Raw genomic sequence first — 26790 nt, 5'->3', positions numbered from 1 at the left:
TCTGGACTTTATCCCAGTCCCCAACTCTCCACCATGCCAGACCCCAAGCCCTGTCTTTAGCTCCTGTGTTCCTCAGCTTTTCATAACTGCCCTTTCCCCAGCTACTCTTTTGCTACACAGCAGCCAGGTTTTATAAACCACACATTAAATCATGTCACTCCTTTGCTTAAGACTTTTCAATGAATTTTATTAACCTTAACCACACACACACACACACACACACATACACACATACACACACAATCCTGGTGCCGCCCCCTATCCCCCCCCAAAAATCCAAACCACTGACCAAGCATTCAAGGTCCTCCGTGACCTAGCCCAGTGGTCTCCAGCCTTATTTGTCACTATGTACCCCTCATGCCTGTGCTACAGTCACACTGTACACTCCAGCTCAGCACCTGTGCATAGGCTGTGCCCTCACCTGGAACACTCTCATCCTTCTCTCTTTGCCTGGCTCACTCTGTAGGTTTCAGCTAAATGGCACTTCATCCAGGAAGCCTCCAGACATTCACATGCCATGTTGCACTCTGTGGTTCTTGGTAACTTGTGCATGGGAAACTTGTACCTGGCTAAGTCCACAAGACCCAGCTCCAGCGGGGCAAAGCTCAGCTGGGAGCCATGAAATGTGAGTGCCTGGGAGGCAGGGCCAGAAGCCAGTGCAGGGACTTGTAGGAGAATCACCAGGAGACTCTGTACCCCCAGTGCCTAGAGCTGGCCCACCTATCCCTGTCTGCTCTGCTGCAGACCCCAGAATGTCCATATTCAGTGGGGCAGGCCCCCTTGGAGAATGGCCAAAAGTTCTGTCTCCTTTTCCATAGGAAAGCACTTGTGTACACATGTGGTTTTACATGTTTTTTGTCTTCCTCATCCCTTTGTGGTCTCTGAAACTCAAGTTGAAAACACCTGGTTTAAATCAAACTAAATAAGGGAGGGAAAGCATCCCTGTGCCTGTATGGAGAAGTGTTGGGTTGGGGTGAGGAGACCTTGGACTCGGCTCTGGCAAGTTACCATGTAACCCTGGGAAAATACTACCATCAGCCTCAGTTTGTCCAGGTGGAAAGAGGAGGCTGGAGCCAACCATTTCTAGGACCTATCCAGGCAATTCCAGGTGTCTTAGGGGCCATATGGGGAGCAGACACAAGTGAGGGGACACAGTTGGCAGAGGGAACTCTGATGAGTCCATGTCCTGAGTTTCTTCTTCTCTTCTTCTTTTCTTAACCCTCACCCAAGGCCATGTTTATATTGATTTTAGAGAGAAAAAGGAAGGAAGGGAAGGAGGGAGGGAGGGAGGGAAGGAAGGAAGAAGGGCGGGAGGGAGGGGGGAGAGAGAGAGAGAGAGAGAGAGAGAGAGAGAGAGAGAGAGAGAAACATCGATCAGTTGCCTCCCATACACATCCCAAATGGGGACCTAATTGCCCTGAGTAGAAATTGAACCTGAAAGCTTTTGGTACAAGGGACAATGCTCCAACTGACTTAGCTACCCAGTCAGGGCTGTCCTGCCTTTCTTGATAGATTGTTGTCCCTAGGGAGTGTGGGCTCCTTGCTGCCTCCAATGTTTCTTCAGAGAAGCTGCATTTCTAAGTCTGTTGGCATGTGAAGAACCTGAATGGGCTTTGAGGTCCCCTGAAGGGGCCTTCGCAGGTCAATGTGGAATTATTGGGGGCTGTGCTGATAGCAGGATGGTTAGGTGGGCCATGCAGGCAGGGACTATACTGGGGAAATGTCAACTGAAGGCTGTGGTTACCAATTCAATGCCAACGGGGTCCCTGATTTGGGGTGCAGTGAGGTGGGGGAGACTATTTGGTGAAAACAGCTCAGTTGTGAAACTATTTGGTGAAATCAGCTCAGTTGTGAAACAGCTCAGTTGTGAAACATCAATTGTGATATGGCTCAGCTGTGGAACAGCTCAGTTAAAGCGACCCAGGTGAAGCAACTCAGGCAAAGTGGTTTCCATATCACAGGTAAACATAGTCTTTAATGGCAACTGAAAGTGTACTCTGTTGAGGCAGAGGTGAAGCTGGCTTATAGAGAAGAATGCTCACCTCTAGTCCCAGATTGGTCTATTTGTATGCAAATAAAGAGCTCCAAATCAGCACAGTTTGATTGGCTCAGATAGCACTGTCCTGATTGACCAGAATGGACCTGCTTTGATTGATCAACAAAGATGCAAATGAGGCTATAGCTGTGAAGCCCTGATTGGCCAGGGTAGGTCTTTAGCCCATTGGTTGATTTAGGACCCTAGGAGCTCCTTTGTAAGGAAGGGTGTGCTCAGATGGTAGGAACACTGGGCAAGAGGCAGACTGCTCGATGCAGCTTTTCAGTGAAGCACAGGGAGCAGTGATTGTTAGACTCTGTTTATAAATTTGAGCCGAACTAACCATCAGGAGTCCTTAACAGGCACATTCATTCTTAGCATTGACAGGAGCTTGCTGAGAATCCAGCCTTCATCATGGCCACCCCATGCACCTGTCCCCAGGGTATTTGTATCCTTCTGTCTGGCCTCACCATCACTTCTTCTAGGGCAGCGGTTCTCAACCTGTGGGTCGAGACCCCTTTGGGGGTCTAATGACCCTTTCACAGGGGTTACCTAAGACCATCGGAAAACACATATATAATTACATATTGTTTTTGTGATTAATCACTATGCTTTAATTATGTTCAATTTGTAACAATGAAAATACATCCTGCATATCAGATATTTACATTCATAACAGTAGCAAAATTATAGTTATGAAGTAGCAATGAAAATTATTTTATGGTTGGGGGTCACCACAACATGAGGAACTGTATTAAAGGGTCATGGCATTAGGAAGGTTGAGAACCACTGCTCTAGGGGGTGACTTGGTGGAAGGGAAGGGGCTTTCCAGGCACTCTTGCCTGGGGGGGCGGGGAAAGGATGTGCACTGGCCAGTGGTTGCCATGGTGGAGGTTGACTTGTCAGAGGTTTGTGCTCCAGGTGGCAGAGCAGCAGCCCGTAGCCCCTACCTGGCTCATGGCAGCCATTGAGAATGGTGTAAGTGCGTTTGTGGTCTAAAACCCAGACTCATCTCTTCAGTGAGTAAGGCATGTGAAGGCACTTGGAGAAGTCAAAAATCATAGAGACAAGCAGTAGAGTGGTGGGTGCAGGGGCCTGGGAATGGGGAATTAGTGTTTAATAGGCATAGAGTTTCAGGTTTCCAAGGAGAAAAGAGTTCTGGAGATGGATGGTGGCGATGATTGCACAATATTATGAATATATTTAATAACATTGAACTGTACAATTTAAAAATGATAAAGATGGTAAATTTTATATGTATTTTACCATAATTTAAAAAGACATCTGAGGATTCCTGGGATTGAGTAGGTGATTAAGGGATGGGGTGGTGTCCCTTGAACCTTGTTGGCCCAGCTTCTCCTCCCCTGTGTAACCTTTTTCTCTGGGTGATCAGTGCCTATGGTGACTCCATACCATTCTTGCCCCCAGAGACAGCCTGGTGGCATTGGAAGCAGTCTATTATTTGAAGGTCCCTGCCACATTTCTGAGCTTCACTCTGATTGGACATGCATAAGTCATGGAACCTTTCCATAGTCACTCACTGTGCTCAGGGATGTGATGTCCTGGTTGGTTGTGGCTTGCGTCACATGCTCCATCCCTACCCAGGAAAGAGATGCTATGGCTCCTCACCTCCAGGCTGCTTTGCCAGTGAGGGTCCTGCAGAGAGGTGCCTGAGGACTCATGGAAGCCACTGCTATTCCTCTAGAGGAGGCCATCAAAGGGTCATCGTGTGCACTTTCTACCTCTGCTCACAACATGTGCCCTATCCCTGCAGTTGTCTTGGAAGCCAACCCCTGTTTTCCTCATTTTACAGAGGAAACCCAGGGCTCTCAGATACTCAGATCTACAAGGCTTTCACAGTGTGGGGGGTCACCTTCCCCTTGGAATCCTTTAGGGTAGAGCATAGTGAAGTCTGACTTGGCCTCTCAGGAAGGCCAGCCTTGTTGGTTGCTGGTTTCCAAGCCTGAGCCCAGGGCAGCCACCTCTTCAGAGGCCATCCTCTGTCACCTGTTGCCCTCTTCTCTGATTCTATTACAGGGCCCTGTGTTTCTAGCACTGATTGCTGAGTGTAATGAAGCTGCTCATTCAGATGTTGGCAGGTTCCAGGTTCCTCCTGCCCGATGGCCAGCCTTGGCTGCCCATTCCTCAGTGTCCCTGGCACTTAGCAGGTGAAGACCCTCACCCAGGGTTAGCTGGGATGTGGGGAAGGCTGGGTCCCACCCATTCCTGCTGTGAGGACCGAAGTACATTAGGTAGCACCACAACAAAGGAGTCATTGAGGGGCTCATTGACCTGAGCAACTGGGGCGCTCAGCATGGAGGCTGGCTTTGGTGCATAATGGTCTTAGCTGTGGCTGGGGTCTCCTACTCTGGTCTCTGAGATCTACAGGGGCAGTTGTGTGTGTGGGGCCTCTCTTAGGATGCTGGGTCTGTACTGGCAGGCAGACATGTCATTGTCTCCACTGCCCTCCTCGGCTCAGTCAGCTGAGGGTGGGGAGGTTTCTGTGCTGCTGTCAGAACATACAAGGCTGCAGGGCATATGTGAACACGTGTGCATGTTTGTGCATCTGTACATGGGAGTGCATATGTGTATGTGAAAATGTGTGCATGCAGGCGAATGTGTACACATAAATGTGTGTACTTGCATATCTATATGTGGGACATGTGAGCCTGTGCATGTGTGTATCTTGAGTAGGTGTATATGTGTGTGCATTTAGTGAGTCTGTACATTCTTGTGTGAGTGTGCATGTGTGTGTTCTTGGCAGGGGTTTCTTGCAGGGGAGGGAACTGAGGTGGAGTGGAGGTACTGAGAGGAGAGGAAGACCTCAGTCCTCTGAATTTTGGTACCACCTTAAACTACTCATGGCAGGCACTCTGGAATGAGAGGGCTCAGTTAGGAGCCTCTGGCTTTGCTGTATATGCTTCATATTAAATGTCAGCTGTCCATGGAGTCTGTGGTGCTGTCATTAATATGGAGAAGTTATTACTGAGCCTGGAGCCAGCTCCTTGGACTCATCCATGAATTTTAATTACACTGCATGTCTACTCCAGGGCCTGTGGATTGAGGCACTTTTGCTTGTAGGCAGAAGAAACTCTGGCATCCAGGACTCTAGGCCCAGGCAGTGCCAAGAGACCAGGAAGGCTTGGTGCTGCCTACCTGGTTCTGCACACTTCAGTGACTAGCAGTGGACTTAGTGTGGGCTGGAGACTGGAATGTCACACTGTCAGCTCTGCCCCATGCAGCTGGGTGGCCTGGACCAGGGCAGCATCTCCCACTGAACCAAAAGCAAAGAGGTATCCATCCACACCCACCTCTTGGGGTGCTTGGAAGGATGAGTGCATGACAAGCCCATAGCCCAGGCCAGGGTTTGGGAAATGTTGGCTGTTTCTATATTTTTTGGGGTCTAAGGTGCCATCAGGGATTTGATATACCAAGAAAGAGGAGATACACCCAGCGCCTTAGCCACAGTCCCACCAGGTGTTGGCACTAGCCACCCTGCCCCTAGTTGCTATAAGCTGTGGCTTGTTTCGCCCACCTCATTCGCTTTGCTTGCTTAGTGCATGACTGGCTTCATCCACTTCTGGGTGTCTTCCTCTCTCTAGTAAAGTAGGAGGTCACCAGGAACATTCCTCACCAAAACCAAACACACTGCTATCTCTGTGTCTTCCTATACATGCCTTTTTCTATCCACACTGTGACTTTTTAAAGATATCTGAGTGGTAAGGGTCTCAAAACAAGAAGTGCTGACCCCGCATATGACTCAGGTGCAGGATAGCAGTACAAAATGCCATGGCCAAATTAGTTGCCTACCAGCCAGTGACAGCCAGCATATGTGGCTGCTAGCAGAGATAAGACTCACTAATTTTATTCCAAGTTCAGATGATAAATGTGGCATATGTGTGTCTTAGAACCTGAACATTCAGTTTTATGATGGTGATGATGATGATGATGATGATACAAATGACTTTGGGGCTGAGATTTGACATAAAACTACCAGGCTGGGGAAACAGGGCAGTGGCAGAAGCCAGCCATTCACACCAAAGGAGCAAGCCCTTGCCCACTGTGGGAGCAGAACATTCAAGCATTCATTTTGAACCAGGGCATTTCTCCTTTGATAGCAGGGATTGAGACCACATGGCAAATAAGATGTATTTTTGTTTCATGCAAGGTTGGTATAAGGCTCAGTAGTGGTCAGTCCAACTGGGACAGAGCTTCTGAAGGTATGAGAAAAAGTGGTTCAAAGCTGTGAACAATAGGAATATACAGTTGACTCTTTTTTAATAAATTTATTGATTTTAGAGAAAGAGGAAGAGGGAGAGAGAGAGAGAGAGAGAGAGAGAGAAACATCGATTTGTTGTTCCACTTATTTATGTATTGATTGGTTGATTCTTATATAGGCCCTGATGGGGGGATGGAACCACAACCTGAGTGTATTGGGACAATGCTCTAACCAATTGAGTTACCCGGCCAGGACCTACAGTTGACTCTTGAACACCTGGTGATTGGGATGCCCACTGCCCATGCAGTGGAAAAATCTTTGTATGCCTTAAGTTGGCTCTCCACATACACAGATTTCTAACTACCAGTTCACCCTTGAATGATGCAGGTTTGAACTGTGCAGTTCTGAACTGTGCAGGTCAATTGAAAAAATTCCATGGACCCACACAGTTCAAATCCATGTTGTTCAAGGATCAATTGTATATATAAAATGTATTATGCCACATATCATCTCTAGTCAGTTGCAAAGGAAACCTCAGGTTAAGTGATATCACATATAAACTTTATTTTTCTGTCTGCTTGTTCTTGTACCTGCTTTAAAGCTCTCATGTGTTCACCATGAGAGCTTTAAAGCTCTAATATCTAAAGTGTCAGCTTCTTTACAGCTGTGCTGTGGTAGTAGCTATGAACTATGTGAGGCTACTGACTACCTGAAATGTGGCTGGTCTGAGCTGAAAGGTGCTCTGAGAGTAAAATACACAACAGATTTCAAGGAGTTAGTATCAAAAAAAAAAGGATATCAAATATTTCATTGGTCATTTTACAGTGTTAATTACAGGCTAAAATGATAATACTTTGGATATATTGGGTTAAATAAGATATATTGCTGAAATAATTTCCCCTGTTGTTTTTTTTTTAACCTGGCAACATATGAAGTTAACATTCCATTTCTGTGGGGCAGAGCTGCTTTGAAACATCTGGCTGAATACGCCCCTTTTGCTGTTATTCTTTTGCAAAATTTTGTTGACTGGTCACATCTGTTTATTCTTCCAATTGAATTTTAGAATTGTTCTGTCAGCTTGAAAAGATCCCCAGTGAATTTGATTGACATTAAATTAAACTTAGAAACCAATTAAAGCAGGTATTGACATAATTTATAATATTTGACAGGAACATGGTGTTTTTCAATTCTGTTTTGATGCTGCTCAATGAAGTATTATGCACTTTTTATACAGGTTTCCCATTGTTTTTAATCAGGGTCATTTCAAGGATATTTTTTTCTTTTTGCCATTGTGAATTGAATCGTTTCCATCAATTGCTGGTATACAGGAAGGCTATTGATTTTTATATAATTATCTTTTATCAAGCAGCTTGATTGAACTCAGTAATTCCAATATGTCTTTGTGGATTCCATTGGGGTTTCTAGGTATACAGTTGTACTGTCTGAGACAACGATAATTTTGGAGGTTCATTTCCAATCTGCTAGAACCTGCAGGGTAATGTTAAGTAACAGTAGTGGCTTTGCATATCTACATCTACACACAATTCTGGTAGGAACACCCTGGAGTTTCTCTGTTTAATAAAATGCTTGCTTATGGACTAAAATGGATTTCGAGTTTGTAATATCCTCTGAATTCTAGTTTTCTAAGATCCCATTTTTATTAGTAAAGGAGGTGAAATCTAGATAAGTCTAATACCCCACACCAACATCACTGTCCCCCAAAAGCCAAAGACCTTGTAATTCCCAGGGGCTGTGTCTCCTGCTGACCTGAGCCTTGGAGCCCCCCACTTGTCTGCTTGTTGGCCCCCAAATGCAAGCCAGCCCCCCCCCCCCCCGTTTACAGCTGTTGGATCCCACACACAGGAAGCATTTTGGGGGGGAGGAGCTTTGTTTAGGAAGGTGGAGGAGGCTGCCCTGGCAGCTGTTTAGGTGGCTTCCATAGAACGAGGTCTGACTTGGGAGGGCACTGGCACTTTGATGAGCCAGGTTCTCCTCTCTGTGGGTATTCTCCCAAGGGGCAGACCTCCTGAGTCCCCTCCTGAATCATTCAAAGACTGTGTCCCCTCATTGAGGCCTAGGACATGACCACACAGTGTTCCACTGTTACCTTTACTTCCACAGACTTCCAGAAGGTCTTTTCCCAAACAAAGACCATTCCTGCCTTAAAGGAAATCTGTGGCCCGTCCTGCAGCAGATCTGTCTGCCAGTAGACAGGCATGGGATTGGGACAGCTTTGAATAATGCCTGTGCCTAGGCCTTGCCTCATGAGATTCTGATTTCTCATACCTGGTGGGACATGGGGGTGGTCTGTATTTTTCAAGAGCCACATGAGAGAGTCTTATGCATGGCAGATGGACACCCACTGACCTAGAGAAAGGTCATGAGGCATGAGGTCAGACAGAACCAGGTTCAGGGCCTGGCTCCCCTCTTGCTGGCCTGTGACCCTCAGTTTCCCTAATTGTAATACTGCCTACCTCAAAGGGTGTGTCCTTGAGGAAATGGAGAAGAATAAAGCTGGCTGGCCTCAGCCCAAAAGAATATCATGGGAAGATGAGAGTGGAATTAGATGCTGGCCCAGAGGAATGGTCAGGCCTCCAGGCAGCCTGGGAGCAGGGAAGCTAACACTGACCCTTTCTGCCCTCTAATTCCTCACCTGCAAATTCAGACCTGGCAGATGAGGGCACCCCCTTGCATCGTCATCCCTGAGGCTGGCTATTCACAAAGCAGGTGCCTGGAACTCAGTGGTCATTGTGCATTGATTCTGTAGACCCTGCCTGGCAGGGTAGGGGCAGGAGCCACATCCTCCTGGGTGCTCCTTGGTGCCCCCAGCCAGATTCCGGGCATTGTTCTGGGCTTACTAGCCCTGAGCAGAGGCCTGTGCTCCTGGTGCATGGGCCTGCACACAGAACACTCAGGGTGAGAAGAGGTCCCCAGCCAGGGCTCAGCTCAGCTCAGCTGACAGGGAAGTCCTGTGTTTCCTGAGCAGCCCCCAAATGCAGCTCCAGGGACAACTGTCACAGGGAGGGCTGGGAGGTTGTTGGGGTAGTGCTGGATCCTGGCTTAGAGCCCTCCCTTTCCATCCCTCTGATGGCCTTCCTTCTCTTCCTCTCTCTTCCCTTCTCCCTGCCTCCCCTATTCCCTCTCTCTCTCCCTTGCTCTCTTCTTCTCTCTCCTCTCCCTTCCCTCCCTCTCCTCCTCTTCCTGCTTTTCTTTTCTCTCTTCATCCTCCTCCTTTCTCTTTTTCTCCTCCCTTCCCCCTTGCCCTCCCCTGTCTGTCCTCCCTTCTTTCCTAGTATGAGTGGACCTCCACCTCTTTGTCCTCCAAGACTCTTCAGCGATCCTTCCTGGGCAGTTGGCTCTTCATTGCTGGCCACACACTCTGCCCAAGCTGTGCCTGCATGTCCCTATTTACACATCACCTCCTTTGACACTCACAAGCACTCACTGCACTCTGGGAATAAGTGGCATCATCCCACAGTATAGGAGGAAATCTGTGCTGGGAGAGAGGGTGTGACCTACCCCAGGTCACACAGAGCTCAGATCCTGGACTCCTTCCACTGCAGCTTGAGCTCCGCACGAAACCTTTGCTGTCCTCAGTGGTGCACATCAGCCCCCACTCACATTAGCAGGGTTAATTACTATAGGGGAAGGGGAGTTTCTCCTCTCCTTGGGGACTGAGTTCTTGGTGCACTTCCCAGCCACCAAGGGCAAGGCTTGCACCACTGTCCTACCAGAGTAGTCTCCACCTCAGATGGGGTAGCCTGGCCTTTGGGTGCCGTTTTTGATGTTGGGGTGCCCAGGACCTCTCTGGCTGTCCTTACTGGGAAGGCTGGTAGGACCAGGCTGTGCCGTGCCATGGAGGTTGTACAAGTGGTATCCTGCACAAGGGCACCTGGGCAGAGGGTGAATGAGGCCAGCCTCTGTTCAGTGTCTGGGAGTGGATGGAGTAGAGGGCAGAGTGGCCAAAGCTGGGTGGATGGATACAGGAGGGCGTGAAGGGTGTGCCAGGCATTTGCCCCACCGTCAAGATCACGTTGCTGCATTCATTTCTTTGAAAAACCTCCTGAATACTCAGGACTTGCAGCACAAGAACAAAAGTCAAGGGCAGCTGCAGGGAAGCTGCTGGTTGTGGAGGGTGGCTCTGGTGGCCTGGGTGACTATATTGGGACTGGGCATGATCAGGGAGGTCAGACAGTAGTCTGGCTCTGTCCTAGTGTTGGCCTGTCCTGATTGGCCCCTGGGGCCCAGGGCCCTTGTAGCCCTCTCCTAGGGGCCTGCAAGGTCCCCTGGTTCCTGTGGACCTGGGTCCCAAGAGTGCAGGAGGCTGCTTCAGCTGGTCTGGCATGGAGCCCTCATTATGAGCATTCACTTTGGGCTAATGATACGGGGAGGGTACAATCCTATGGCTGCTGAAACTCAATCCTACCAAGTTTCTGTGATAACTGATGGTTGCTCTCTCCAATTCTCACCCCAGACCTTAACCCTTTGTTAGCTTGGGTGGATTTATATTCTGAGTTCCCATTGCAGTTTACCTTGCTGTCAGGCCTCTCATGTTGGTTCCTTCGGTTTACTTAGGCTCTAGAAAATAATGAGCCTTTCAAACTACTTCATTATATGTTTTAACTTTTTTTTCAGATTTGACTTTTTAAAATATTTAACTCCTTTAATACAAGTGAAGTGTGTTTCCTGTACTGTGTAAGATGTTGGTTTTACGTATATAATTTTTTCTAAATTGCTACTCTGTTGTGTCAGCACCATTCTTTTACTAATTCACCCTTTCCTTGGACTTTGGGACATGTATTCCCTCATTTATGAAGTTCATGAAGGTGATCTGGTTTCTTTTTACCCTCTCTGTTGATGTTTTGTGTTTTGTTTTGTTTTTTTATACCAACAATAAGCTTTTTAATTTTTGTTGCTTAAAGATATGGCAAATATCACATTGTGACTTAAACATTTTGGCTATTTTTGCCCATTTCCCAAATGGATTTGGGGTTTGTTTTCTTATGATCTTAAACAAAACCACAAGAGGTCCCTTATTTTGGATGATATGAATGGCCCAGTGGTGTCCAGGATGCAGCAGACCTCAGCAAACCTTTGCTGAACAAGAGAATGACAACTTCCTGATGTTCAATTTTCTCAGGGAAATAAGAACATTGGTTTAAATCTTTCAAAATATTTCCAGTAGGCTTATTAGTAAGAACTTTAGAATTTTATTGCCATCACAAATAGGACCTTTTCCATTATGTTATTAGAGATATGTAGGAACACTTAATCTAAATAGTTTTTTTAATTGATTTCAGAGAGAGGAAATGAGAGAGAGCTAGAGATAGAAACATCAATGATGAGAGAGAATCATTGATCAGTTGCCTCCTGCTCGCCCCCTACCTGGGCATGTTCCTTGACTGGGAATTGAACCTCGACCTCCTGGTTCATGGGCGGACGCTCAACCACTTAGCCACACCAGCCGGGCAATACTTAATTTAGATACAGCAGGTGACCATTTACTCAGAATACCTTCAACCCACTTAGTCAAGATTAACAATATACTCAGAGTTTAGGTTCTTTCATTCCCAAAGAGCAAGAGGGCAAAGAACAGCATGTTAATACAATTTATATATGCACCTGTACCACTCCAGGTAAACATTGACAACCATCATTGACCCAGCAAACCCGAGCCCCACTCAGGCTCCACTTATTTCTCTTTCTTTGCTCTCAGTGATACCCATCCTCCTCTTTGCTTTAGCAAAGTCTGTTATTACAGTGGCATGCATGCAAACCATGGATGATTGCAAAAAATCCTTCTAAAATAAATCTCTCTTGGATGTTTCCCATGTTTGCATTCCCAGATATGCCAGTTTCTATATTTATTTTGCATCTAGGCATTTCATGAACTTCCTTATTATTTTTCCCTTTATTGTGGACTTTTTTTGGGGGGGCTTTTGGAATATACAATTATCTTCTGCAATTCCTAATATTTGTGTATCTTCTTTTTCGATATTTATTTATTTTGCGTCATTACATTGGTGACAGTGTAAAATCGAATTTTAGTGATTTTGTGTGGGAGCCACACCATGTATTCCAAGCATCTGGACCACAGCCATGGAAGGGAAACGAGAACCAGGTCCTGCTTCTCTCTCTGTGAGTGGTGCTGGCAGACAAGTCTTGGCCACGGTGGCTCTCTGGACTTCACTCATCCACGTGGGGCAGCTTTTCTCTCCCTGCTCTGTTGCATCAGGTGGAGCTGACACAAGGCAGCTGTGGTGTTTTGTAGGGAGTGGGTAGCAGTGACTGGCAGGCATCCATTAGGTCAGGGAGCCTCATTCATCCCTGTGGACTGCTAGGTGTTCCCTGTCTCAGGAAAGCAGTGTACCTGGCCACCAGGTCTTCCAGAGATCGCTCTGAGTTTCAACAGGAACATGGTTCAGTGAGACACTTGCAGGAGGAGACTGGCAGTCAGCTGGATCCATTTGTATAACATGAAGCCCTGAATGAATGTCGATTTGAGAGAACCATTGGAGTCCCAGCCTTGCCCCTTACCAGTGAAATCATTTCTGGATGTGTGTTCTCCTTGTGCAGGGTGGAGTCTGCAAACTGGTGGGCTGGGTGCCATATCCACCCACACATGAGTTTTGTTTGGCCATCCCAGTGTTTGACAAATTTCTCACGAAGGTCCAGAGGTTTCCCTTGAGAACCTGGGAGAGCTGTGAGGCCTGTCTCCTCAGCAGGGACAGAAGACCCCAGAAGGTTCTCGCTGCTCCTTGTGATCACCCTGGCCCACCTCATGAGCTCTCATTTCCTGTGTGATCCCTGTGTCCTTACCTGAGACTTGCTCTTATGCTGAGGTGGGTGCCTCTTGTATCTCATCTGTGAAAGGTGAAAGTGGATGGCAGTGACTACACTGGTGGGTTGGTGGGTTTTGGTGAGGATTAAATGAAGGCTTGTGGCTGGTACTTGGTAGCAAATAGTCCTTCTTATTAAGAGGTAATATTTCCCTCATGTCCCTGCTAGGAGGAGACAAAGTGTGTGAGTCACTGGAGACATATGAAGTGCTTTGCAGATATGAATTACTGTGGACTACTCCCCAGGCTGCGCTGGGGCTGGGGTTGGGTATGGGATTAGGGAGGCAGGACTAGGGAGGGCAGGCCCTGGGGAGCCTATAACCGACCTGGGATGCGTTGCCAGACGAGGCCGTGACTGTTCTGAAATGGAATGCCTGGGTCAGAATAAGGAGAACAGATGTTGACTAGATGAAGCCAAGAGTTGCTGACATCACTGGGAGCCGGTCAGGACACAGGGTGCTGAGGCCGAGGGTCCTCTGTCCTTTTTTCTGAGGCAGCATTACTGGGGCAGATTCAAGGGCTGGGGGTGTACATACACACACATGCACACACACATGCACACATGCACACACACATGCACACATACACACTGTTTCTTCCACCAGATTTCCTCACCTGAACATAATTAGCCAGGATGTAGAAAAGATTTACAGCCTGGAAGGAGAGAAGAGAGTCTTGTTGGCAGGCAGGCCAGGGAAGAGAGATGCAGACCTGGATGGCAAGTGGACTCTGCAAGACAGAGGAACAGCTTTGATGGAGAGCTGTCCGGAGCTGTTGGCCAGGGAAGGGGGAAGCACATGGTCCTTCCTCCATCATCTGTGGATGGGGAGCCTGTCCCCTAATTTCTCCCTTGACTGTGAATCTGGAGGGTACAACCAAGAGGCTGTGGGGAACTTGCTCCTGTTCAACACCTGTGTAATTGGTGCCTGCTGCCCTGTCCCTCCTGGGATTCTGTCCCTATGTCCAGTCTCCCGCCACTGTAAAGGACAGGAAACCCATTGCAAACTGGCTTGAGTCAAAAGGGGATGCTCAGGCATCCCGCCCTATTCCATCTCTGCCTCCCTCCCCCTGGCCTGGCTTCAAAAGGTTCTTCCCTGTGAGAGGCCACAGGCTCACAAACTACCAGCCCGGCAGAAAGACCTTCCTTTTCTCTTGGGGTTTCAGCAAGTCTCAGAGCTGGCTCTCATTGGCTTAGGCTGGGTCACATGTCAATCTTTGAGTGAATCACTATGGCCAGGGCAGCAAGCAGGACTTCTATGAGCCAGGTCTGGTCACATGGCCACTAGCTCCAGGGGAAGAGTCTGTGGTCTGAAATGAGGGGACCCAGAGGAGAATGGATGGGGGCCCAGTGGAAAGCTAGACTGCTGTGTCAGGGGAGCAGTGGGCACTGCTGCCTTCTCTGCCTCCCAGACCTCTGCTGCCTTCTGCCTTTCCCCTGGCCTGCCTGCCTTGCCCCCTTTCCAAGTGCTTCCACCTCTGGGTAAGCTCAGACCTTGAGACCAGCATTCAAGGCCCCTCCTGACCAGTCAGTATTTCCGGCTTCTTCTACAGACCTTATTCTCCCTGCCCCTTCATTCTGTGGGCCCTGGGAAGGAGATCTGAAAGACCATAAGTTCCTGTCCTGTGTCAGCTCTGCCTACGCTGAGAACAGTCCTGTCGCAGGACTAGGAGGGGACTGGTTGTCTTAGCTGCAACTGAACCTAAAACCTCTCTCGGGATGTGAGTGCACCAGGGCCTAAAATATCAAAGGTGTGATGAGGGAGCTTGCAGGAGCAGCACAGACAGACTGGGGCTTCCTGGAGGCCTCTGGGTCTTTGTCTGAAGTGCTGGGAACCCCATATGCCTGGCTACCTACTGTCACCATCCTCTTCTAGGAAGCCCTTTTTGTCCTCCTCCTTAAGGCACATAACACAGCTGCACTGCAGCACCCGTTTGCTGGTCTGCCTCCCCTCATCCCTTCTGCGGCATGAACCCTCTTGGCAGTCTGGTAAGGCCCATGGGCCCCTTATCACAATAATGTTTCTGATGCATAATATAAAAGATATAAAGGACACAAATTCTGTTTATATGAAGCTATCAACACTGAAAAAATTTACAACACAACAATACATGTGGTTTTCAATTTTTTATAGTCATCTATACCTTTTTGTTTGGTGACAGCTTGAGATATAATTGAAGTACCATATATTTTACCCATTTAAAATGTAAAATTCAGTGGCTTTAGTATATTTACAGAGTTGTATAACCCAGTTAGTTTTAGAATATGTTTACCCCAAAAGATACCCCATACCCACTGGCTATCAGTACCCATTGCTCAGCCTTTGGCAACAACTAATCTGCTACTTTCTGTTTCTAAAGATTGACCTATTTTGGACATTTTATGTAAATGGAATCACACAATATTTTCCCTTTTGTGTCTGACTTTTTTTCAGTTAATGTGATGATTTCGAGGTTCCTCTAGGTTGCAGCATGTGTCAGAACATTACATTTTATGGACAAATAATATTTCATTACATGGATATACCACAACTTTAAAAATCCATTTATCAGTCGATGAGTATTTGGGTGGTTTTCACATTTTGGCTCTTATAAATAATGCCACTAAGAACATTTGTGTACCAGTTTTTCATGTGTTTTTCCATTAATGTGTGAAATAGCAGGACCTAGCAGCACATGTCACAACCTCTGGCATTTGAGTCATGCTGAGTGTAAATGCCACTTGGTCTCATCTGTACCAGAGGCAGTGAGAGATGCAAGTCCCTGTCATGTCTGTGGCGATGGGCACAGGTGCTGATCATTTTCTGGGCTGGATGTTTCCATCTAGCTTGGAAAAAATGCCAGCTCTCAGCGGATAGTGAGGGTGACATGATTTCTCTCCTAGGTCATAGAGCCCCCAGGTTAAGGGCCTTCCAGGTAGGGAGTGCCGTGAGGGCAGTGGCAGGCTCTTGCTATGGGTGCTCAAGAGACCCTGGTGAGTGCTGTGGCGGAACGAGGGGTCTAGAGCAAAGTGGTGGCTGGCCTGCTCTGTTCTCAGTCACAATGTGCTGCCCATTTTGAGGGTGGTGTTCTCCCTTTTTCTCTCCCAGCCATCTATGTCCCTAGCTTGGGAGGCCTGTAGTTTGAGGATGTGGGCCCCCTACTGGACTGCTAGGACCCCCTCTCCACATTGTTTCTCTCTTGCCAGGCCATTTTCCTTCACAGCTACAGTGGGGCCTTGACTTACGAGTTTAATTCATTCCGAGACTGAGCTCGTTAAGGAGCTCGTTAAGGAGCTCGTAAACTCAAATTACTCTATCAACTCAATGCAAAAAATCAGCCAAGAGACAGCTGGTATCTCAAAAAACTCGCACTCGTAAGTCAAGGCCCCACTGTACTTAAAAGGGAATACAGCCAAAGGCCTGTAAGCAGGGGCCACCGTGGACTTTACCTCAGACACAGACCTGGCCCCCTGCCACCAGCTGGGTCTGTCCTGGGTTCCTTGGTTGTGTAGAGGCTGGGTTTCTGTCTCCATTATGGTCTTGCCCGAGGAGGCTTGGGTCCTCCTGCCTGCTGTCCATCTCTGTCTAGGGGCAGGATCCAATCCTCCTGGCCCCATGTGGGCACTTGGGAGAGAGAGCACCCATAGCCGGGTGATCCCTTGACAGGTTCCCTTCTGTGGGGACACTTGCAGTTAAGGGCTGGGCTTCAACCTGTGTGTGAGAAACCAAGTCTCCCTGGAGCTCCCTCTGAGGCCCCCACTGGGAGTAGCCGCAGCCTTTCCAGCTCTCTCGCCTGCTGCACTTGGGTTATTGTTGTATAGCCTGGGCCCTACCTGCCCGTGAAGCTGCCAAAGTCCTTGTAGGGTGCCCTCCCAGAGGGGCCTCTTGTCTTGCTTCTTGTATTTCAGAGGCAGCCAGAGGCTGTCCTGACTTTGTGGCTGGGAGTGGCTTTGCCAAGCCATCTATAATTGGCTACTGGCCTCTTCCTGTCTCTGGGGAGTCTTATATGACAGTGCAGCTCATTTCAGGGCCTGCCGGAGCACTCAGGGTTGCCCTGAATCGAGGGGAGGATCACAGCCTGTGGTGAGGGCCTGGTGATGGAGGGAGACATGGACTTTGTGCTCCTCCTCTGTGACCTTGGGCAATTACTTCACTTCTCAGAGCCTCCAGGGCCTCAACCATGAGGTTTCCAGTAGGGACCAATCTGAGGAAGGAATGGGGTGGAGGCACAGCTGCAGGTCATCTCTCTAGTTCTGGGTCCTGTCAGATCCTGGGATGCCCGGCACCAGCAGTCCTGGAATAGATTACAATGCTTTACAATGTTTTTTTGTGGTTTTCTAAATCCAAGACTGCCTATGTAACCAAATGCAGAAATAAACCAAAGGAAGGAGATTGCAATCCCCTGTAGTCCCACCAACGTTTGAGTGCATGTCTTTCACATATGTGCATGTGTGCATAAACACACTTTAAAAGACTAGCCATACCATACTTTCTCTTTGACCTGCCTTTGTTTGCTGTGTATATAACAGACATATTTCTGGATCATTTAATGTTCTACCTAACGTCTTTGACCAGAGGCAGCAGGATCTACTGAGGAAATGTGAAGAGACCAGGATCACTGGACACTAGGTGTTCATGGGCCTGGGAACAAGGGTGCCAGCACCTACTCTTCCCATCTACCCAAGTGAGAGGCCTAGGGTGTTCCTCCTTGGTCTCACTCTTGCAGGCCCATGGAGACAGGTGGGTCACTGGGCAGTCTCTGGGAGGGGTCCCAAGGCAAGTTCTGTGTGCAGGAACAGGGTCTGAGTGGAGCTCAAGTGGGGGGATTGTGTGTGCCATCTCCTGGAGAGGAGGACTAATGAGGTGAGTGGCCAAGGGAAGAGATAGGCAGAAGGAAAAGTGCTCACTGGTCCCCTACCACGTAGAAGACCAGTGAAGATCTGACTGGAGCTACTCCTGTGCTAATAGATGAGAGACTGAGGGGGTGACAGTGTGTGGGGGGCAAATATCAGAGAGGGGGCTCTGCCACCATCAGGCCCAGGGCTCTGGGGAGTGGGTGTGCACTGGACTAATGAGGTGAGTGGCCAGTGAGAAGCAAGGACATGGAAGAAAGAAGGTGCATATGGGACAGACCCTGTAGCAGGGGCAGATCCCTGGTTAAAGAGGACTTTTCCTCCTGGGGAGATTAGAGTGAACACATATGCATGTAGTATTTATGTGTGCACATATGTAGATGTGTGTTTGAGCTCTGCCTCTTTGCACAGAGTATTTTTGGTGACTCAAGTGTGTTCATAGACTGAAGATGAGGATCTAGGGGAGAGGCAAAGTTGAAGATATGTAAGAGACAGTGTATTAATCAGGAGTTATTCTGCAAGTATCAGAAACCAAAATGAAACTGGTTTAAACCAAAAAAAATTTTATCTATAATAAAAGTGTAATATGCTAATTCGACCAGACAGCTGAACAACCTTCCAAAGGTCCTTCTGGATGACCTTCTGGACGAAGCTGGGGCTGCGAGGGCCGAGGCAAGCCAACTCAGCTACAAGAGCTGAGGCAAGCCGCCGCGGCTGCGAGGGCTGAGCCCCTTGTATGAATTTTGTGCGTTGGGCCTCTAGTTGGTTTATAAACCTGAAAAAAATTCAAGGCTATCTAGCTTCAGGTATGACTGGATGTAGATGCAAATATATTTACAGTCTCTGTTTTACTTTCTCTATCTCTTGGCTCCACACTCCTATGTGTTAATTTTACTCATGCTCTTCCCACAAGAAGGAAAATGACAGCCCACAGCTGCCACCTCACATCCTCAGTTTAGCAGACACAAGAGAAACAGCATTTCTTTTCTAATGGTTCCAGCAATAATTTCTGGATTTAACCTGATGAACTAAGTTGTAGGAAATCCTTGTCCATGGATTGTGTGCACTGTGATAAAATTGGTCTGGTCTGGTTCATGTACCCCTTTCCCCTCAATGTGACCCGAGGGAGGTGGAGTGTCTACTGAGGAACACAGGGGGTGTATTATACAGAAGGCCTGAACTTGGACCAGGCAGGCCCCATGTCCCTGGGGAAGAGGGCAGGCAAGTATTAGGAGCTCTGGGTGGCTGGAGGAGACACTGCTGTCCTGCAAGACAGAAGGAATTGGGATAAATGTAGGGGCAGATATGGGGCAGGGCAGGATGAAGTTCCCTCTGTGGTGTCCCCCAGCTCACTGGGTAGGGCAGAGAACCTGAGGTTGCTGAGCAGGCTCTGTAGTTCTCCTGGGAGTTGGCTGCCCCTAAAAGGAAAGCATCAGCCTGATGGAGGTTGACTGATCACTGGCAGCCTTGGGAATCCTCAGGCCAGGCTGAAGGAGTGTCCTGAAAGCAGACAAGCAAATGTGGGTCAGGCAGGGCAGTCCTCCTACCTCCAGAGCCAACCAGAGGTGCAGCGCACTGGGCAGGACCATGCTGGCCAGCAGAGTGCCAGGTGAGAGCACCAGGGAGCCACTCTGCCCAGGAGAGGCTTATGATAACTGAATCCAGCCTGTGGACATGGTTTGTGTAGTCTGCAAACATCTGTGGCCTCTGGTGAAAAGAGGGTCAGCCCTGCTTAGCAGAGGGTGGGAGTTCTGTTCTATTGGATGAAGGTGGGTAGGGTAGGATGGCGGAGATGGAAAGAAACATTTCCGACAGTTGTAAGAACCGTGAAAGTAAGTAAACAGATAACAAGGCCAAGAACAGTTCATAGGTGAATATGCATGCAAATGCAAGGAGGTGCACTTGTGACACATGTATGAACAGCATGCACATGTGTGGGTATACTGGCACATGATGGTGTGTGCACATGTGTATAATGTGCATGTGGGTGCACAAGATGCATTTGTACAAGTGATGCATGTGCATACAATGTATGTGTGTTAGTGTATGCCTGGTGCATATGGGTGCATATATGATGCATGTGGAGTACACATGAGTGTGTGTGTGTGCAAGGGCTTGTGTGAGTGCATGCATGTGGTGAATATGGCACAAGGGCATAGCTGCTGGGAACAACTTGTCGTCTTTCACAAGCCCTCACATCTAGAGGAAAACAGGAGAGAAATAATATGCATGGGAAAAGCAAAGTCAATATGGCAAGCGATGCCCCTGTCCTTCAAATGCCTGGTTGAAGAGGGTTTTTTGCCCAGAAGCTGGCCCTGTCTGTGACCTGGATGGCCCTTCAGGCCGTACTCCTAAGAGGCCAGGCTTCCCCCGTCTCAGGGACAAAGAGAGTCACCTCAGCAGTCTCACTTTGGGCCAAGGTGGGTTTTGGTTCTGTCCCACCTGGGTCCAGGGCTGGAGCTGTCCTGTGCCACATAGGGACTAACAGCAGCTGCTAGCCTGTGCCCTTGTCTTTCACCATCAAGATTTCAAAAAGAGGAGGCCCGGCATCAGCAAGAGCACTCACTGTGGAGGTTTGGTCTATTCCCACTTTCCACCCTTGTTGACAAAGGGCTTGAAGCAGCTAGAGCAGTGGTCGGCAAACTGCGGCCCCTTGAGTGTGGCTCTTCCACAAAATACCACGTGCAGGCGCGCACGTACAGTGTGATTGAAACTTCGTGGCCACACTCAAGGGACCAAAGAGCCGCATGTGGCTCGAGAGCCACGGTTTGCCGACCACGGAGCTAGAGCATGCACAATCTCCAAACACCATTTGCAGTAAGGCTGGTCACCCTGACAGGACCACCATGGTCCTCTCTCCTCCTCCTTTGTCTCAGCCACCTGCTCACCCCCTTCTCTCCCCATCTCATGTCTGGCTCCCACTCTACCTCCTCCTGCTTGCTTCAGTCTCATCTGATTTAATGAGGGCCTGGCCTCCTGTGTGCACTGCTCAGCAGCACTGCATTTAATTAATAATCTCACACTGCGGTTCTTCAGAGTCAATGCTGCCATTTTATTCCTTACTAATTGGAAGAGGCTAGTTAAGTTCTGAGATGAATGGCCCTTTCTGCTGGCAATGTCTTGGCCCGGGTCTCAGTTGGGATCTTTGTGTTGGGCCAGTTGCTGGGCTGGAAGGGCAGAAGGGCCGGCCTGACTTCACCTCGGCCAGGGAGGGCCCATTTGCCGGTAGCAGGGCAGCCGTCTGTCCCAGGCTCAATCTGCACTGACCTGGGGAGGGCTTGCAGGTGAGGATCCTGCTGAGGGCAGGGCCTTGGACTCACCATTGCCCATTACTCAAATCTCAGCTCTGTGCCAGTCCTGGGTTGGGCCTCCAGGGAGCCTAGAACCTTCCCCCAGCCCAGTCCACATCTGCCTCCCTGACTCATGTAGCCCAGCCCCATCTCCACCCTAATGCCTGCACCACTCTCTTTACCTTCCCAGGTACTCTGACAAGTCCTAACCACACAATGGGTTTTTCCTCCCTGTGTACAGGTTTCTTGATGACCAGAGTCACTACTTCCCTGGACCCCCACATGTTTGTGTCTCTCTACCTCTATGTGAAGCTATGCTGCAGGCTTCTGGGCTCTTCATGCTCCTTCCCTGTTGTGCTGGTGACAGAATTGGGGTCTGAAGTGTTCCAGCCAAGTAGGCTGGCCTCCCAGTGTGATATCAGTTGCTCTGTCAGCTGAGCCAGTCTTCAGGGACAAGGACTACTCTAGGCAGAGTTCAAGCACAGATTCCTGAGGCATTACCAGGAAGCCATCAGGATAAAGATACCAAAGTGGTAGGAGAAAGGGATGCCCTGAGGAGTTGGCCCTGCTACGGGCTTTGGACTGGCTCCAGGGTTCACAAGTGGCCTGGGCAGAGCTGGCAGGAAGGCTGAGGCCAAGGAGTCACAGCAGCCACAGGGCTGGGGCTGTGTCCTAGAATTCCAGCGCTGTGTGGTGCCTAGAATTAGCTGAAATGTCTTTCTTTTCTTCCTTTCTTGGTTTCTTCCTTCCATCTTTCCTTCTCTCCTATCTTCCCTCCCTTCCTCTTTCTCCCTTCTTTCTCTTTTCTTCCTTTGTCCTCACTCCTTCATTCAATGACATTTCTCTGTCCTTCCTCTGCCCAGGCTGTGTGGAGACACAGACAAGTCAGAGCTCAGTCCTGTTCTCCGGGAGCACATGGCTTCCTGGAGAGATACACCAGGAGGATTTCAGATACCATCCAGAGAGAAAGGGGTACTCTGTGGGGTGGGGAGCCTCTAAAGGACTTAGGCTGGAGCCTGATATGCCCACAATGGTATGAACCCCCGATACCATTGGCTAGGGCACCCCACAAGGCCCTCTACCCCAGTTGTATAAGTGCCCCCCAAGGTGCTGCCCAGCTGAGTTGCTGGGTTTCTTCTGTTCTGGTATGGCCCCCACCGCTGACCACCTTCGTTGGGGACTCAGATGTCCTCTGCTGTCAGCTGCTGTCACTCTGGCCTCAGGAAAAGGGCAGTCTCTCCCCCCGAGGCTAGATCCTTTTCTAGAATTCTTTGCAAATATGACTTCCTGGTGCTCTTGTCTCTTATCTGCTGTTCTGGTGCTGTTTCCTGACCCTGGAGTTAGATGACCATCTGAGTTTTCTTTGTAGTGATCTGCTCGCTCTCTCTGTCTGGGACCTATCAGAGCTTTCTCTTCATCTTTAATTGCTCTTGGGTTTCATGATATGTGTCTAGGGGAGGGTTTTTTTCTTAAATATATTTTGATCAGCTCTCTATGGATCAATTTTTTTGTTAGTCCCCACCTGAGGATATTTTTCCATTGATTTTTAGAGAGAGTGGAAGGGAGGGGAAGAAACAGAGAGAAACATTGCTGTGAGAGAGACACATGGATTGGTTGCCTTCCGTACGTACCCCAACTGGGGCTGGCGATTGAGCCTGCAACTGAGGTATGTGCCCTTGACCGGAATCGAACCCGCAACCCCTCAGTCCAAGGGCCAAGGCTGTATCCACTGAGCCAATTGATTCATAGGGCTGTATGAATCAATTTTTAAATTGATTTCAGAGAAAGGAGGAGAGAGAGAGAGACATGAATGGGTTGCCTCCCTTATGCACCCTGACCAGGTATTAAACCTACAACTAGGGTATGTGCCCTGACTGTGAATTGAACCCAGCACCTCTTAATGTATGGAATGATACTCCAACCAATGGAGCCACTGGTGAGGGTTCTATGAATCAATTTGAGTTGAAATCTTCCATCTAATTTTGGGAAATTCTTGGCCATATTTCTTTTCTCCCCCGCCTCTTTTCTATTTCTGGGCTTTATCTACATGGCTTCACTTTTCACTCATGCCTTCTCTCTGCATCCCTGGGCATCCAGAGTAAGAGCTCCAACCAAATCTCTCAGCATCTGTGTTGGTTGTTTGGCTCTTCTGTTCTGCTCTTCAGTTCAGTAGCTGCATCCTTTTCCCAGTTACAAGTGCTTGTCCTAAGCAGTTCTGCTTTGTAGCTGTTCATTCCTGCTCCCCGATCCCAATGTTTTCTTCACCTCTTTGAGAATACATATTATGGTTACTTCGGTTTTCCCTCCTCTGCAATAGGCTCTTCTGAGTGTGATCTTTCTTTTATAACACAAGTGCCACTCAGATGTGAACTGTTATTCCCCAGGGAGTGTAAGTGGCTGTGGCCAGTTATGCGGGGTGGGTGGCTCATGCCCCACCTAGTGAGCAGGACAAAGGGAGTGGGGAGGAAAGTCTTGGAGCTGGCTTTCCTCTCACCCCTTTGTGCATCTACCAACCCCATCTCCCCTTTCCTGACCCAGGATTCTGCCTCCTTGAGTTAATGATGGTGGGGAACAAATGTGCATTGGAGACACCCCAACTTCACCAACAGGGGTGCAGGTGACTTTGACATGACCCTCAGACAGTGATCTTCTCTCAGTGCATCCCAGAAGGCAGGTATTTAGTCTTGTTCCTGGTCTTCTTGGGGTGCATATCTTAGGAAAAGCTCCCTGGGTTGGGGTAAAGGCTGTGCTAGAGGGGAGGGCCTGCGTCAGGGACCCCGGGAAGAATAGAAGAGAGAGATGTGAAGCCTGTGCCAAGTCAGGGACAGGGGAAGGAGTGGTGGGGAGGTGAGAGGGTGGTGAGATATAATTAGGAAGTGGGAGTCCGAGGCTTGGGGAGGTCGGTGGGAGGGAGGAGAAAGCCAGGATGACCTCCAGGCTTCTGGCCTGCATGACCAGGAAGAGGTGTGTGGCTGCCTGTGATTAGGCTCTTGGAGAGAGAAGAGCAGGGAGGAGAAGAATGAGTTCCTGCATGGAGCTGCTGGGCTCGAGGCTCCCAGGGCCATGCTGAGGGGGCATTCCTGTGTCCCTGAAGCTCTTGGCCATGATGCAGGGAGGTGTGGAGACCCCTGCCCATGGCATTGAGGATGAGACAGGACACATCTGGGTGCATGGAGACCATGAGGGCTGGGAGGAAAAGGGCTATCCCCCAAACCAAGGGGTTTGTATTCTGGCTGGGACCACCCCTGATGGGCTCTGTGACCTGGCAGGTGCATTCGTCTCTGCTAGCCTCATTTCCCTCATATGTGAAATAGGAGCATAGTCCAGTGGGGATGTAGCAGTGTACATGCCCAGTAGAGGAAGAACATGGCCCCAAGGCTGCAGAAGGGTGAACAGGCAGGAGTGGCGGGCAGTGGGCTCTGAGCAAAGCATCGTGGATATATTAGTCTTGTTTCAAAAGCTGTGGGACATTTACACAGTGGAATACAATGCAGCTATAAAAAAAGAGGGATCTCTTACCCTTTGGGACAGCATGAATGAACCTGGAGAATATTATGCTAAGTGAAATAAGCCAATCTGAGAAAGACAAATATCAAATGATCTCACTTATTTCTGGAATCTAATAAACAAAATGAATTGACCAACAAAATAAGACCCAAAGCAGGGAGGCATGGGATATAGACTGACATACCTCGATGTGGGGTTGGTGAGACGAGAAGAGATAAACCAAAGAACTTATGTAATTATATGCATACTCCATGGACATGGGCAAGTAGGGTGCTGAAGACCTGGGGGTGGGAGGGTAGCTAGAGGCTGGGAGGAGGGGGACAAGGAGGGGTAAACAGGAGACATCTATAAAACTATCAACAATAAAATATATATATGTTTAAAAAAAAGGAAAGGGGAAAACAGCATCTGTTCTGGCCACGGTGTGGGTGGGGAAGAGCTCTGTCCCTACTCAACTCCCTGTACCCTCTTCCACTCCCTCCTTGCACTCACTTAGCTCAGAGCTGGCATCTGCCCAACTCTGAATAAGATGTGGCAGCAGGAGGTGGAGGCCCAGCCAAGCCCCAAATGGCTGGTGGAGGTGGAGGTGCTTCCCCAGAGGAGGAGAGCAAGACAAGGACAGGGGCCAACCTGGTGGGGAGGGTACAGGAAGGGGCTGGGAGTGCCCTCTCTGGCCCTGGCTCTGGCACAGCCCTGCCTCTGCTTTAAGGCTTCATCTCATCAGAGGCCTCCGAGTGGGTAAAGGAACATAAGTCTTGAATTGTGGGCCATGGGGTCAGTGTATGTGTGGAGTGTGGGAATTCCCCATCAGGTTCTGGCTGGGAATCCCTGGTCCCAGAGCTGACACTGAATTTAGCCAGATCCTCCCTGCTCTCTCCCTCTGATTATGTGTGAGTGTGTACATGTGCATGAGTGTGTGTGTGTGTGTGTGTGTGTGTGTGTGTGTGAATATGGATGTAGGGATACATGTAAGTGTGAGAATGCATTTTGAATGTATGACTATGAGAGTTTGCATGTATGTGAATTTGAAAGTGCACAGTAAAGTCATATGAGTGCTTGAGAGTGTGTTTGTATATGTCTGAGTGTATATGAGAATGTGTGCATGTGTGTGAGGGTGTATGAGAGTGTGTGCATGTTTGTGAGTGCAAATGTGGGTGTGAGTGTGCGTAAATATGAGGCTGTACACCAGTGTAAGCATGTGAGTGAGCATGAGCATGAGCATGTATGTGAATTTGTGTGTGAGATGTGCATGCGTGAGTGTATGAATGTGGTAATGCACAGGAATGTGTGCATGAGTGTGCAAGAGCGTGCACACACATGACTGTGCATGTGTGGGTGTGGGAGTGTTTGTGCATGTGCGAGTGAAAGCATGTGTGTGTATGAATGTGTGTCTGTGTGTGAGTGTGCACATACATGCATCTTTTTCACAGGCTATTCCCAGGAAGGGAGCCTATGCAGGGTTTAGGCCATTGGTTTCTGGCAGCTTCCATTTCGTCCTCAAATACTGTCCTAGCTCCGCTTCTTGATGTGCCAGGTTTTGACATTATCTTTTGACTTCTTGTTAGGGAAGGTGAGGATGTGAAGTAGCTCCCTGATGCCTTCCATGTCCCAGTCTTCTGGAATAGCTCTGTCACTGTTCTAGTCCATATTGTGGTTCCTGTCATCAATCTCCTGTGGCTGGTATAACAACTTACCACAAATTTACTGGCTTAAATAAGAGAAACATTTTGCTCCTCGTTGGTTCTGGAGGCAGAAGTCAAGGTGTCATAGGCTCAGGCTCCTTCTAGAGGTTCCAGGGGGAGAATAATGTCCTTGCCTCTGCCAGCTTCTGGCTGCTCCTGGTTGCCTGGGCTTGTGGCTGCATCACTCTGGTCCTTAAGGTTGCCATCTTCAGTCTGCCTGCCGTCTTTGTCTGCATGTGGACTTTTTTCTGTCTGTCTAATCTCTCTGCCTCTCTCTTACAAGGACATTGGCATGTGATTGTGTTAAGGCCCACTCTGATAATTCAGGATCACCTGCCATCTCTGGACCCTTAATCTCTTCGACAAGCTCCTTTTTTTTTTAACAAC

General features: G+C 48.8%; 1 protein-coding gene across 1 annotated transcript in view; it reads left to right on the top strand.

Annotated features, from left to right (window-relative positions):
* ADAMTS2 (ADAM metallopeptidase with thrombospondin type 1 motif 2) overlaps positions 1–26790 on the top strand; it is a 274332-nt gene that overhangs the window by 7417 nt on the left and 240125 nt on the right. The window lies entirely within an intron of this gene.

The sequence above is a fragment of the Myotis lucifugus genome, unplaced genomic scaffold (assembly GCF_000147115.1).
Source record: "Myotis lucifugus unplaced genomic scaffold, Myoluc2.0 scaffold_386, whole genome shotgun sequence".
Lineage (NCBI taxonomy): Eukaryota > Metazoa > Chordata > Mammalia > Chiroptera > Vespertilionidae > Myotis > Myotis lucifugus.
The sequence above is the reverse complement of the archived record's forward strand: the minus strand, read 5'-3'. Positions and strand labels throughout refer to the sequence as shown.